Source organism: Argentina silus (genome assembly GCF_951799395.1).
Source record: "Argentina silus genome assembly, chromosome: Y".
Lineage (NCBI taxonomy): Eukaryota > Metazoa > Chordata > Actinopteri > Argentiniformes > Argentinidae > Argentina > Argentina silus.
Window position 1 is genome coordinate 30,863,372 of NC_139654.1, and position 14,619 is coordinate 30,877,990.

The following is a 14,619-nucleotide window of genomic DNA, read 5'->3' on the forward strand; positions in this document are numbered from 1 at the left end:
TAGGTCCTGGGGGCGGTGGTACTGGACCCAGGCGAGGAACTGCTCCAATACCACCCGGTTCCCGACCTCCACCGCCGAGTTGTTCTCGGGGTCCAGCCACCGCCATGCGCTGTCCCCCAGCCGCTGGGCGAAGGCGAAGGGCCGGCACCCCTCCTCCATGGACATGGCCCGGAACCGGCGCCGGTGTTCCTCCGGTGTCAGGCCCAGGCGGTCCCGAATCGCCCGGGCCAGGGACTGGTAATCCCGTTGGGCGGCCGCCGGCAAACTGTGGGCTGCGAGCTGCGCCTCCCCTGACAGGAGGGGCAGCAGATGGTAGGCCCACTCTCGGTCCGGCCACCCCGAGATCCTCGCCGTCCCCTCGAACACCGCGAGGAACGCCTCTGGGTCGTCCAGGTCCCCCATCTTCTGCAGCTGGACCTTGGGGGGACCTGGTGCCGCTCCGGTCCCCGGCGCCGGCCCGCCGGGCCTGTCCGCGAGCCTCGCCGCCGTCAGCTCCTTTAGTGTCGCCTGCTGGGTCTGTTGCAGGGCCGTCTGTTGCTCGAGAACGAGCGTTATCCTTGCTATCGCCGCTGTTAGCGCGTCCATCTTGCCTTTTCCTGTGTCCCAGGTTGGGCGCCAATGTAACAAAGTCCGATGGTACACAGAGGCAGACGCAGCGTTTACGTGGAGGGAACAACTTTTCCCGTTTATTCATACAGTTATAAATGTTCGTTGGGACTTTCCCGTCCCCGCTTTCCAGCCTTTCCAGGCTCCTCGACTTTCCAGTCGACGTTCTCTCTGGTCTCCAGCTTCTCTCTCCTGTCTCCAGCTCCCCCCTACTCCAATGGCAGAAGCACACACACATCTTAAACATTCGCCGGCGAGACTTAATTCGCAGCAGGTGTGCGACAAAAGTCTCGCCGACACAACCCCGGCCACGGTCCTGTAGCTCCCTCTACAGGCCGAACGCTGCATGTCCCCCCCACAGTTACATTTTTAAAAATGTTTAGTTTCAAACATGGGTATGACACATGTCGCGGGCGTGTCACTGATAAGATCACGTGTTTCCCGGGCAAAAGGTGTATATATATGACCCTGTGTGAGATCTGTAGTAGGTGTCACTATATGACAGTGTCTAAAATGTCGTCTACAAGTATGATGTGGGAATTGGACGGCGGTCGTGTAGTGCGTGTAGAGTTTGCATCAGGAGGTGCATTCCCCTATGTGGACATATACACTTTCGAAAAAGAATCTGAGAATCTTCTGAGAATCTATTCATCAGAATTCGAAAGATTGAAGGGTCACATCCTGGAATTCATCCCAAAGCTGAAAAGATGGCGAGCAATTGTCAAATAAATAAAAAATGCCTTAAATGTGGATTTACATACCGTATAAACCTCACAGACTCTAAACCCCATGTCTGTATAATTCGAGTTTGTAACATCTGTAAACAACCCCTTCAGACCGCTAAACCGCCACCTTCATCATCTGTTCAGACTTCTGAAGAAGTGTCTGAGTGCGTAGATATTCATCAATGTTACATGCAACCTAAACCTCGTGTAGCAGAGGAGGAGATTAATCAGAAGCTGGTATTTTATGATTTTGAATCAAGCCAGACAACAGGAACACATATCCCTGTCTATGTGGCTACACAATCCTTGCAAGGGGATAGATGGGGTGCACAGGGCCCTGATTGTGCTCTAGAGTTTTTAACGTATTACCGTCAAAAAAAATTCAAAGGCACAGTGTTCTTAGCACATTATAGCAAAGGTTATGACAGTTATCTAATTTTAGATGCTTATGTAAAACAGGGGATAACACCGTTGGTCATAGCCCAAGGGAGTAAAATCATACTCATTATAGATAGACAATTCCGGCTCAAATTCATTGACACATATTCCTTCATCCCCATCCCCTTAAGACAGTTTCCAAAAGCGCTCGGATGTAAAACGGAAGCAAAAAAGGGATATTTCCCTCATAAAATGACCGATTATTCAAACATGTTAAATAACTACAGTATAACACAGTAAAAGATCAGGAATTTGACTTTTTAACCGAGTTAAAGGCTTATTGTCAGAATGATGTGGAGATTTTAGCCGAAGGTGCCACCAATTTCCGCGATGAATTTATAAAGACAACTCGATGCGACCCTTTTGAGAGCGTGACAATTGCGTCAGCTGCTTTAGCTGTTTTTCAAACCAACTTCTTAATCGAAAACACAATCGCATTACCCGATGCTAACAACTACAGACGACAATTCAAGGCATATTCCCATGCTTCGATACAGTGGCTTGAGTATCTAGCGTCTTCACGCGGCATTGACATTGAACATGCATTAACACCGCAAGGTGAACGTTGTTTTGGTCCTCTTCATGTCGATGGATTTGCCGTGATAAAGGGTGTGAAAACAGCATTAGAATTCTATGGCTGTTATTTTCATGGTTGTCCAACTTGTTATAACCCTCATGACATATCACCGCTTACAGGATTAGAGTTTGGGGTGATGTACTCTGACACCATGAAAAGGCTAACTCGGTTGGAAACAGAGTTTAAGCTGAAAACAGAGGTTATATGGGAACATACATGGAATTCGATGAAACAACAGCAACCTTCTGTTAAATTGTTCCTAGAGAGATACCAGGAGCCGAGCCCTTTAAATCCCCGGGCCGCGCTATTCGGAGGAAGAACAGAGGCCATATGCTTAAGGCATATTGTTGAACAGGGTCAGACCATTCAATATGTCGATTTTACCAGCTTATATCCTTACTGTAATGCAGAGTTTGAATATCCAATTGGCCACCCGGTTATAATCAGAAAAGATTTTAAACCGGTTGAAAATTACTATGGCTTCATACATGCTAAAGTTCACCCGCCGAGGCGTTTGTTTTTCCCTGTGCTACCTATGAAAAATGACGACGGTAAACTGCTTTTTACACTCTGTCGAACATGTGGGATTGAGAATAATCAAGCAACGGCGTGCATGCACTCACAGGAAGAGAGAGCACTTCAAGGTGTATGGGTTAGTATTGAGTTAATAGAAGCACAAAAAAAAGGCTACATTATAGCTGAAATTTATGAGGTCTGGCAATTTGAACAGAGATCCGATAAATTGTTTAAAGATTACATCTACACATTCCTTAAGCAGAAGCAGGAGGCCTCTGGGTATCCTGATGAGGTTACAGACGAGGTTAGTAAACAGGCTTACATAAACGATTATATAGAGAACCAAGGTATCCAACTTGACCCTCATAAAATTGAGTACAACGCAGCCAAGCGTCAGATCGCAAAACTTTTACTTAATTCCCTCTGGGGAAAAATGGCTCAAAGATCTAATCAACTTACAACCAGCATAGTGAAAGAACCCAGAGAGTTTTTTCAGTACCTCTTTAGCAGTAAGTATGATATAAGCCAGTTCCATTTCATAAATAATGATGTTGCAATCATTCAATGGCGTCATAATTCCAGGTGTGTCTTACCACCCGGTGAATCAAATATTTTTTTAGCTGCGTTTACGACAGTATATGCGAGAGGTGAATTATACAAACAGTTACATTTATTGCAAGAGCGAGTCCTATACTATGACACCGACTCAATCGTTTACCTCTAACCCTGAGGATCTTTATACCCCTCCGACAGGCAATTATTTAGGTGATTTGACATCGGAATTAGCGGCTGATGATTATATTTGTGCGTGGACAGCAGCGGGGCCAAAATCCTACGGCTTTCTCACCCAGCAAGGAAAGGTGTGTTTGAAAGTCAAAGGTTTTATCCAGAATTATGAAAATTGTAAAAAACTTAACTTTAATAATTTGACTGATCTGGTAGAAGACTATATTATAGATCCTAACACGAGACGCGAGATCCCTGCCCGTTACAATAGAATTAAACGTGATATCAAAGCTTTTTCGCTCACTAATAAACAACAAGTGATCAACTTTTCAGTTGTTTTTGATAAGAGACGCCTTCTCCCCTCAGGTAGAACCCTGCCGTTTAGTTACTGAGTTGTTATCACCTGTTATTACCTAGGTTCACAATAGACTGTGTTCACAATATTACCGGGTGTTTTCTATAGTTCTGTAGGAACATTATTTGAAAAATGTATTCTACAATGTATTCTACGATGTATCTGTAGTTAATAAACTTAGATGAAGAAAGGAAGCTGCAGAGGTCCGGATGAGTCAGTTTAATCGTCTTTAATTAATCATAACTTCATCGTTACAATCCACGGCCAGATGTGGGGGTTCCTATACAGTCAATGATGTCCCCTCTTCCTAGTCTAGCCGTTCAGTCTTATATACAGAACAGCATGCTTTATCTTCCAGATTTGGGCATTGAGCATGGAATCCCTAGGCGCGTTACTCTCAACATTTTCAACCTATACTATGGTGATGTTCATAGCCTTAACCAAATAAGGCTATACCCGAACAGGGGCCCGGAGCAGGGGTTTTAGGGGTGCCCAGAGAATCTGAAAGGGGGGTGTCAGCTGGTAGTGTCTAAGCCGGAAGAAGATCCAACAGTTTGGGTAAAAGTTAATGGTCATTCATTAGAAATGATGGTTGATTTTGGAGCATCATTTACCTGTATCTAGCCACAAGACACTATACACTCCAATAAAGTTGAGACGCAAGGTCAACTTATCACGAGACACAAGCTTGAGGAGCACATGCCATCAAGGCTGTAGAGGCCTACTTGCATATTAGACTATACTTTTGAGCTATTGACCAATACAACTATTTTCGATTGCTACATTCCTAGCGCTAATAGATTATACACCTATCATGGCCTCCATCACCCAGTCGTCTGACCCTGAGATCCCAGACAACCACAAAGAGAGCTGGATAATTCTGTATCTATTCGTCTGGAGGATTTTGTGTCAAATCGCGGGATCTGTGAAGCCGGGCCTGTGGTGGAACGGAGTAAGGCCCTCCTTTATGACCCAGCAGCAGGAGCAGCCATTCTAGCTAGCTACTTTACTAGCTAGCTGTCAACGACAGCTCTCCGGCTAACTAGCATTAGCTAGTGGTGACACCAACGGGATTGCGAGGGAGAAACATATTGGCAGCGTTTCGTACAAAGGCAACAATACTCTCTCTTAAACTCAATACCTTAAGGACTCCTGTCACAGATATGGCTGCAATAATAAAGGAAATTGTCAGCCAAAACAAAAGGAGATACCAGGAAGATGGGTTTGACTTGGACTTGACCTATATTTATCCGAATATAATTGCTATGGGCTTTCCTGCAGAAAGACTTGAGGGTGTCTACAGAAACAATATAGACGATGTAGTACGGTTTCTGGACTCAAAACACAAAAATCATTACAAGATATATAATCTTTGCGCCAAGCGACATTACGACACCGCGAAGTTTAACTGCAGAGTTGCACAGTACCCCTTTGAAGACCACAACCCGCCTCAGCTGGAGCTAATCAAGCCATTCTGTGAAGACCTGGACCAGTGGCTAAGCGAGGATGACCATCATGGGGCAGCCATCCACTGCAAGGCAGGGAAGGGCCGCACCGGCGTCATGATCTGCGCCTATCTCCTCCACCGAGGGAAGTTCCTGGAGGCACAGGAAGCACTCGACTTCTATGGGGAAGTGCGGACAAGAGACAAGAAGGGAGTCACAATCCCAAGCCAGCGACGCTATGTGTACTACTACAGCTACCTTCTGAAGAACCAGCTAGAGTACAAGCCCATCGCTCTGCTCTTTCACAAAATGGTGTTTGAGACGCTCCCCATGTTTAGTGGAGGCACCTGCAGGGACAGTACCATTAAAAACAGGAGTGACCCGATTCCTCAGGGCTTCAAGAAAGGGAATTGGCATTGGGATCCGCAGTTTGTGGTTTATCAACTAAAAGTCAAAGATCCATACGTCCAACCCAGTGCACACAAGGCGAGAGGACAAGCGTATGTACTTTGAGTTCCCCCAGCCACTGCCTGTCTGTGAAGACATCAAAGTGGAGTTCTTCCACAAGCAGAACAAGATGATGAAAAAGGACACAAGGCCTCTCAGAAGACTTGATTGCAATATTGCCAGGAACGGGTAGTTTATTTAGGACAATCCATAGCACACTGGACACTGTTGTGTTGTGTAGGCGAAGTTCTACAGATACCGTAATATTGTATTAATTAATATCGGGCTGAATTGGTAGGCGAAGTCCTACGGATACCACTATATTGTATGAATCAATATAGGACTGAATAGGTAGGCGAAGTTCTATGGATACCACTAATTTGTATGAATTAATATAGGGCTGAATTGGTAGGCAGAAGTGTATAATATTACTATATTGAGTTGTGAAAGTGTTTAATAGTACTGTGTTGTGTAGACAGAAGTGTATAAAATCGCTGTGTTGTGTTGTGAAAGTGTATAAAATCGCTGTGTTGTGTTGTGAAAGTGTAATATAGTTGTGTTGTGTGTGGAAGTGTAGCAACAAAAGGCTGAATAGGGAGACAGAAATCCTGTATAAAACTGCTTGTCTGGTGTTGAGGAAGATAATCAGAACCTAGGATAAATAATGGGGACAAATGTCTAATTTAACAGAAAGACTGCAGACATTACATACGGAAGAACAAAGGGTAAAAATGTTTAGATGAAGTGTCAACGTGCACAATTGATGACGCGTCTCCCAGAGTACAAAAAAACAAGAATATAGATTCAGGTGTTCAAGATACAGTCATGAGAAAAAATTAGGACACCCTATGAAAACCTTTGTCTTCTTCAACATATTCAAACATATGGACATTTGATATTCATTTGAACAATATTGAAAAATTGAGGTAATATAACTAAACAAATACAACTGAAACAAATTATTTAAAAAATGATTGGTAAAATGTAATTAATAGAAATGCAATCTTCTTGTGAGGAAAAAGTTAGGACACCCCCACATTTAGTTCCACTTAAAATGCCTAAAATTATAATAAAGAGCACCACATCAGGTGCAAATGATTAGAACAGCGTTACAGAGGATTTTGGAGGAGCCTGTCCTATTTAAACCTCAGATATTTAGTTTGGTTTGCTCTTGATTGTTGAAGTGAGTTGCATCACCATGGCGAGATCAAAAGAGCTCTCTGAGGCCTTCAGAAGAAAAATTGTAGATGCATATGAGTCTCGGAAGGGATATAAAAAGATCTCCAAACTATTCGAAATTGGCCATTCCACTGTCCGGAAAATAATTTACAAGTGGAGAACATTTAAAACCACCACCAACATGGCCAGGTCAGGCCGCCCAAGCAAGTTCAGCCTAAGAGCTGACCGAAAGATGCTTAAAGAAGTCTCCAACAATCCCAGAATGTCATCACGAGACCTACAGGTATCTCTTGCCACAATTGATGTCAAAGTACATGCATCCACCATAAGAAAGAGACTGAACAAGTTTGCATTACATGGGAGGTGTGCAAGGAGGAAACCCCTGCTGTCAAAAAAAAACATCAGGGCAAGACTAAAGTTTGCCAGAGAACACCTAGAGAAAGACCAGAACTTCTGGAACAATGTGCTTTGGACAGATGAATCCAAAGTTGAACTATTTGGGCACAGTAAGAGTAGACATGTTTGGCGCAAAACCAAGACAGCATTTGAGAACAAGAACCTCATACCAACTGTGAAGCATGGGGGTGGAAATGTCATGGTTTGGGGCTGCTTTTCTGCAGCAGGGCCTGGTCAGCTCACCATCATAGAATCCACTATGAATTTTGTATTGTATCAGAGGGTGCTTGAGGAAAATGTGAGACCATCTGTTCGAAAGTTGAAGCTGAAGCAGATGTGGACCATGCAACATGACAATGACCCAAAACATTCCAGTAAATCTACCAAGGAATGGCTCAAGAAAAATAAATTGAGAGTTCTGGAATGGTCAAGTCAAAGCCCGGATCTTAATCTTATTGAGATGCTGTGGATTGATTTGAAACTGGCTGTGCATGCAAGACACCCCTCGAACATCACACAGCTGAAAGAATTCTGCAAGGAGGAGTGGGAAAAACTTTCTCCCAATTGATGTCAGAGACCTGTAGACAGTTATAAGAAACGTCTAATTGAGGTTATTTCAGCCAAGGGGGGCAATACTAGCTATTAGGGCATAGGGTGTCCTAACTTTTTCCTCAGTAGGAATTGGCATTATTGTTAATTTTTCGTTAAATAAATGATTACAAAGTTACATTTTCATAGTTTTTTGTTCAATTACATCCCCTTTATCTATAGACATTGTTAGAAAGAAGATAACATATTGATATGTCCATATTTTTAAGAGAATAACTTAATATTTTGGGGGGTGTCCTAACTTTTTCTCATGACTGTATTGGTAGGAAGCCATCGTTTTCTCTTAGAGGAAACATGTAATACATGTATTAAAACATTAATCAAAATAAGAACACCAGATAGAAGAGACAACCGTTGCAATAAAAGCTGCAAGAGACAAAGTGGAAATTTACTTTAGGAGACAAAGATAAAATAGATAAATGAGATAGTTTAGACCATCTGGAAGGGAGAGAAGGGCTGCACACCGTCCTGGACCATCACTGTGACAAGTGTGACACCTGGTGGAGGAGGACGCGATCAGCCTCAACCTCAAAGGGGGATAGGTAACAAAGCAAAGCTAAAAAATAGAATAAAAAAATTAAAAAAAACAGTTCAAGAGTTTTGTTAAATCATAAAGAGAACTTAAACTGTACTCTGAACAAAGAAAGATCTCAAGAGTGGCATTATACAACAAAACATTAGTCCCAGCACGACAATCACTATCGCAATCATTACTCCCATTTTTGCCAACATTGCTCCCCACTTTCCTTGGCTGTTTTCCAACCAATCTAATTTCCCAAAGTCTGTGCCTGCATTTTCTTTCACTTCCTGTCTCAAGTTTTTTAGTTTAGTCATTGTTCTGGTAAAACTTCCTGCAGGATCGGTATTATTAGGAATGAATGTACAGCACTGGTCCCCAAACATTTTGCACACCCCACCTTGAGTGGCCATCAGAAAATTTAGCGCCTGTCTGTTCTGCCATGTCATTCTACTTGTCTCTCTGACCTACTGTTCTAGGGCTGATAAGGCATCATCTGTGTAATTGATGAACCTCTGTTGATTGTAATTGATGGCGTTTTTCCAATCTACATTTTTATCTATCGTGGGCCAGAGGAAAATTGATTCAAATGATTAACTACTATGTATAGCACTAGTCCCTTCCCCGGGATCCCCTGGGCTTGACTGCCCCTCCCATTTGGCTGAGAGCTGGGTTTCCGGCCCCGGTACAGCCTCTGTACCTGCTTCTTCATTTTCCTGGTCCTCCTATGCGATCTCACCCATCCCTTCGTCCTTGTCCCTGGTCTGCCTGAGTGCTTGCCTCGGGACCCTGGTGCAGTGGTTCAGGTGGTCCAAGGTTAGACTCCCTCTGACCTGTATTGCAGTGGGGGTGGCTCGAACTACCTCGTAAGGTCCCTCTCTCCTTGGCTCGTTCCACTTTCTCCGGAAGACCCTGATGTACACCTGGTCCCCTGGTGTTATTGGATTGGGCAAGGGTGGCTCCGGCTCCGGCTGCTTGTCTTTCTCCTGTGGATATATAACTTTGTGTATCTCAGTTAATTGTTTAATGTATTGCTTTAGTTCCATCTGGAGTTGTTCCAGTGGGGGTCTTTTGTAAGGTCCTCTTAGTGTCGGCACTGGCATGGGTCGACCCGTAAGCATTTCATGCGGTGTTAAGTGCGTGTTTCTGTTAGCCTGCATGCGGTAGCTCATTAATGCAAGTGGCAGGGCATCTACCCAGTTAAGCTTTGTGCTGGCACATATCTTGTTCAGCTTTGTTTTGAGGGTTCCATTTATTCTTTCTACCATCCCTTGTGATAGCAGATGGTAGACACAGCCTAGTCTTTGTTTTATTCTTAACTGTTGTATTTCACAGTTTTCTGAATAAATGCTGCACCATAATCTGAACTAATCTCATTAGGTATTCCAAATCTGGGTATTACTTCTCTTGTTAGGAATTTGACCACTGTTCTTGCCCCTAAGTCTGCTGATGGCGTTGCTTCTACCCATCTGCTGAATCTATCTATGACAACAAGCATGTATCTTTTCCCATTTACCTTTTTTATCATGTTGTAACAAGTCCCTTGCTCACAGAGAGACGGACGCAGTGTGGTGATAAGGGAATGTCCCGTTTATTATGAAAAGCGTTATATTTCTGTCCTTTTGGCTTTCCAGCCCTTCAAAACACTTCAAAACGTTCTCTCCCCTGAAAGCAGAGGCACACACATCTTAAACCCTTTCGTTAGCGAGGCATCATTCGCAACAGGTGCGCAATCAGCCTCGCCTCCGAACCCTGGCCACGGTCCTGTAGCTCCCTCTACAGGCCGAACGCTGCATGTCCCCCCACATACCCCCACCGCCCGACACAGGCCGGGGACACAACGGCCGACAACCTACTCCCCCCCCCCCCTGCATGGGAGAGGAAGTCTGCCACGACCATCTGCGCCCCCGGTCTGTGCACGACCGAAAAGTTGAAGGGCTGCAATGCGAGATACCACCGGGTGATCCTCGCGTTCACATCCTTCATGCGGTGGAGCCACTGGAGGGGAGCATGGTCGGAGTAGAGGGTGAAAGCGCGACCCAGCAGGTAGTAGCGGAGGGCGCCGACCGCCCACTTGATGGCCAGGCACTCCTTCTCCACCGTGCTGTACCGGCCCTCCCTCTCCGACAGTTTGCGGCTCAGGTACAGCACCGGCCGGTCAGCCCCCTCCACCTGCTGGGTCAACACTGCTCCCAGGCCTCTATCCGACGCGTCCGTCTGTAGGGAGAAAGGGAGGTTAAAATCAGGCGCATACAGGACCGTTTCTCCACAAAGAGCGCCCTTAAGGGCCTCGAACGACCCCTGGCACTGGCCCGACCATTGGTTTAGCACTTCCGGGTGAGGTCCGTCAAGGGACTGGCCAGCTCTGAAAATCCCGGCACGAACTGCCGGTAATAGCCAGCCAGCCCCAGGAAGGCCCTCACCTCCTTCTTCGTCTTGGGCCGCGGAGAGGCGGCGATGGTCGCAGTCTTTTCAATCTGCGGCCGCACCTCCCCTCGACCCAAGTGGTACCCCAGATACCGGATCTCCCTCCACCCGATCACGCACTTTTTCGGGTTGGCCGTCAGCCCCGCCTGCCTCAGGGACCGCAGAACAGCAGCCACACTCTGCACATGCTGCGCCCAGGTGTCACTGTGAATGACAATGTCATCCAGGTAGGCAGCAGCATAGGCAGAGTGCGGCCGCAGAATGCGGTCCATGAGGCGCTGAAAAGTGGCTGGGGCTCCGAACAACCCGAAAGGGAGCACCGTGAACTGGTAAAGCCCGAGCGGAGTGGAGAATGCAGTCTTTTCCCGGGATACCGGCGAGAGTGGAATCTGCCAGTATCCCTTCGTACAATCCAATGTCATAAAATATTTGGCCGTGCCAAGCCGGTCCAAGAGCTCGTCAACCCGGGGCATCGGGTAGGCATCGAATTTGGAGGCATTAACCCTTCTATAGTCCACACAGAACCGTATAGACCCATCCGGCTTGTTAACAAGCACGATGGGGCTACACCAGTCACTGCGGGACTCCTCGACCACACCCAGCTCCAGCATGGCCTCCAATTCCCTGCACACAATGTTTCGTTTGTGTACCGGTAACCTATAGGGATGCGTGCGCACCGTTAAACCCGGCTGCGTTTCTATATGGTGGTCGATAAGCGTAGTCCGACCGGGCAGGGGAGAGAACACGTCAGCAAACCTAGCTTGCAAATCTGCAACATCCGTGGCCTGGCTAGCAGAGAGATGGTTATCAATGCTGACCGGAGTGCTAACTTTAGATTTTGGGACTTCCGGTCCGAACTCATCTCTCTCTGGAATTATTGTAGCGAGAGCAACAGTGACCACGTCGTTCCATTTTTTAAGGAGATTGACGTGATACACCTGCAAGCTATCCCCCCGGTCCGAGCGTACTACCTCATAATCCACGTCCCCCATGCGACGTGTGACCACAAACGGCCCTTGCCACTTCGCGAGTAATTTCGTGGTGGAGGTGGGTAACAGTACGAGCACCTTGTCTCCCGGTGTAAATTCTCGCAGGTTAGTTCCCCTGTCGTATAGGCGCTTTTGACGCTCCTGGGCTTGCAGCAAATGCTCGCGTGAGATAACCCCTAGGGCGTGGAGCTTTGTGCGCAAGTCCAGGACGTATTGAATCTCACTTTTACTGTCGCTACACTCTTCCTCCCAATTTTCTTTAAGAAGGTCTAGGACACCCCAGGGCTTACGCCCGTAGAATAATTCAAACGGGGAAAACCCGGTGGAAGCTTGGGGGACTTCCCGTACAGCAAACAGCAGGGGATCTAGCCATTTATGACAATTCCGACTATCCTCGTGTACAAACTTCCGTATCATTGATTTCAAGGTCCGATTGAACCTCTCACAAAGGCCATCAGTGGCCGGGTGGTAAACACTGGTTCGAATCGCCTTGATGTTCAACAATCCGTACAGTTCCCTGAGAGTGCGTGACATAAAATGAGTGCCCTGATCTGTGAGAATCTCTTTCGGGACTCCCACGCGGGAGATTACTTGAAACAATGCCTGCGCTACACTCCTGACAGAAATATTGCGCAGCGGTATTGCCTCGGGGTATCGGGTTGCGTAATCTATCAAGACCAACACAAATCGATATCCCTGTGTACACCGATCAAATGTCCCGATAATGTCCATGGCAATGCGGTCGAATGGGTTCTCGACCAATGGTAAGGGCCACAAGGGGGCCCGTGGAATGGCTGGGGGATTTACCAACTGACATTCGCGACAAGAAGCGCACCACCTACGCACCTCTGCCCGAATTCCCGGCCAATAAAATCGAGCCATTATACGGTTTAGTGTCTTATCATACCCTAAATGGCCCGCCATGGGGTTGAAATGAGCCGCCTGGAAGACCATTTCCCGGCGGCTACAAGGAACCAACAACTGGGTTACTTCCTCCTGGCTATGTGAGTCACGACTTACTCGGTACAACCTGTCGCTGATAATCGCGAAATAGGGGTGGGTGCGTACTGTGTCTGGCCGTACCAAAGTACCATCAATCGCTATCACTTGGTCATAGGCTATATAACGACAAATATGACACGTTCCTAGCCTGCGTCAGAACAAACCTTCCCTATTCTAACAGTTCCACTGTCTTGTGATGTGTGTATATTGTTATTGGGTAGCCCATTGTGACTGACGAGGCCTTCTCATAGGCATAGTGCATGGCCGCCACTCCCTGAAAGCATGGCGGGTATCCTTGAGCCACACTGTCAAATTTGGTCCTATAGTAGGCTAGGGCTTGTTTTTTCCTACCACTGCATGTGTCCTGTGCTAGCACTGCTGAGGCATACCCATTTCTTCTATTTGCCACATATAACAGGAATGGTTTGTCATAGTCGGGAACAGCCAATGCTGGCACCCATTGCATTTCTTTTTTCAACGTCTCGAATACTATTGTTGCATCTTTTGTCCACGTCAAAGGGGCTTTTAAGTTCTGCTGACAGGCTGTTTTCATCAGCTCCTTCAGGGCTGCTGTTTTTATCGCATAGTCCTCTATCCAATCTCCACTGAATCCTGTCATTCCAAGAAACGTCATCATTTGGCCCACTGGTTTTGGTGCTTTGCTTATTCCCTCTAATTTTCCTGGTGATATTGCCTTTGACCATGTGCTATTGTTCTTCACAGATATTCGACCTGGAGTAAGCAATACTGCAGTTTTGTTTTTGACACCTTGTGTCCCCCTACTGCCAATTTTTTGAGAACTTTTATGGAGTCCTCATGACACTGTTCCAACGTGCGTGAGCAGATTAGCAAATCATCCACATATTGGATTACAGTGCTGTTTAGCTCCAGGTCTTCGAGATCCGTTTTTCACACCTGCTTGAATACATGAGCTGAATGTTTGAACTCTTGCAGTATTCTAGTATAAGTGTATTGTTTTCCTCTGTAGGTAAATGCAAACAGGTACCTACTTTCTTCTGCCAATGGTACACTGAAAAAGGCTGAGCATAAATCTGTCACTGTATAGTATTTGGCTGTTGGAGGGACATTTGTCAACAGTGTGTGAGGATTTGATACTTCTGCTGGCCAATTCTGTACCACATCATTTACTGCTCTAACGTCATGTACCAATCTCCATTTTGACTTGTCTGCTTTTAAAATTGGAAGAAGGGGGGTACTGCACAGGCTGTTCGTCCTTTCCAAGACTCCCGCTGCTATCAATCCCTCTATTGTTTTGCTTATTCCTTCCTCAGCTTCAGGTTTCATAGGGTACTGGGCTTTTCTGGGTAGCACACTGCCCTGTTTGGGGGTTATTTTTATAGGGCTTGCTGATTTTACTAAGCCCACATCTGTGTCCTATTTTGACCAGAGGCCTTCTGGCAGCTGTTTTTCCATGTCATCTCACAGCTGATAATTAATTTCTAATTCCTCTTTCACCTGAACTTGTTGTTTGACCGGTATGGCTAACTCCTGTGGTATTCCAATCATAGGCGTGGCACATAGTATTTTTATGAATTCTTTATCTGCAGAATGTTTTATCAGGGGGTTGATTGTTTCTTTCCAATCACGTTTTGATGCCGTTTTCATCATTGGTCCCAAGTCTCTTGCTCTATACCCTTTGTTTAC

At 46.0% G+C, this 14,619-nt stretch overlaps 1 pseudogene across 1 annotated transcript; it reads left to right on the forward strand.

Annotated features, from left to right (window-relative positions):
* The first annotated feature begins 5,106 nt into the window (after positions 1 to 5,106).
* On the forward strand, positions 5,107 to 6,028 carry LOC310824069 (phosphatidylinositol 3,4,5-trisphosphate 3-phosphatase and dual-specificity protein phosphatase PTEN-like; annotated as a pseudogene). The gene has a single exon. The product of its transcript is annotated as a phosphatidylinositol 3,4,5-trisphosphate 3-phosphatase and dual-specificity protein phosphatase PTEN-like (transcript).
* The last annotated feature ends 8,591 nt before the right edge of the window (positions 6,029 to 14,619 follow it).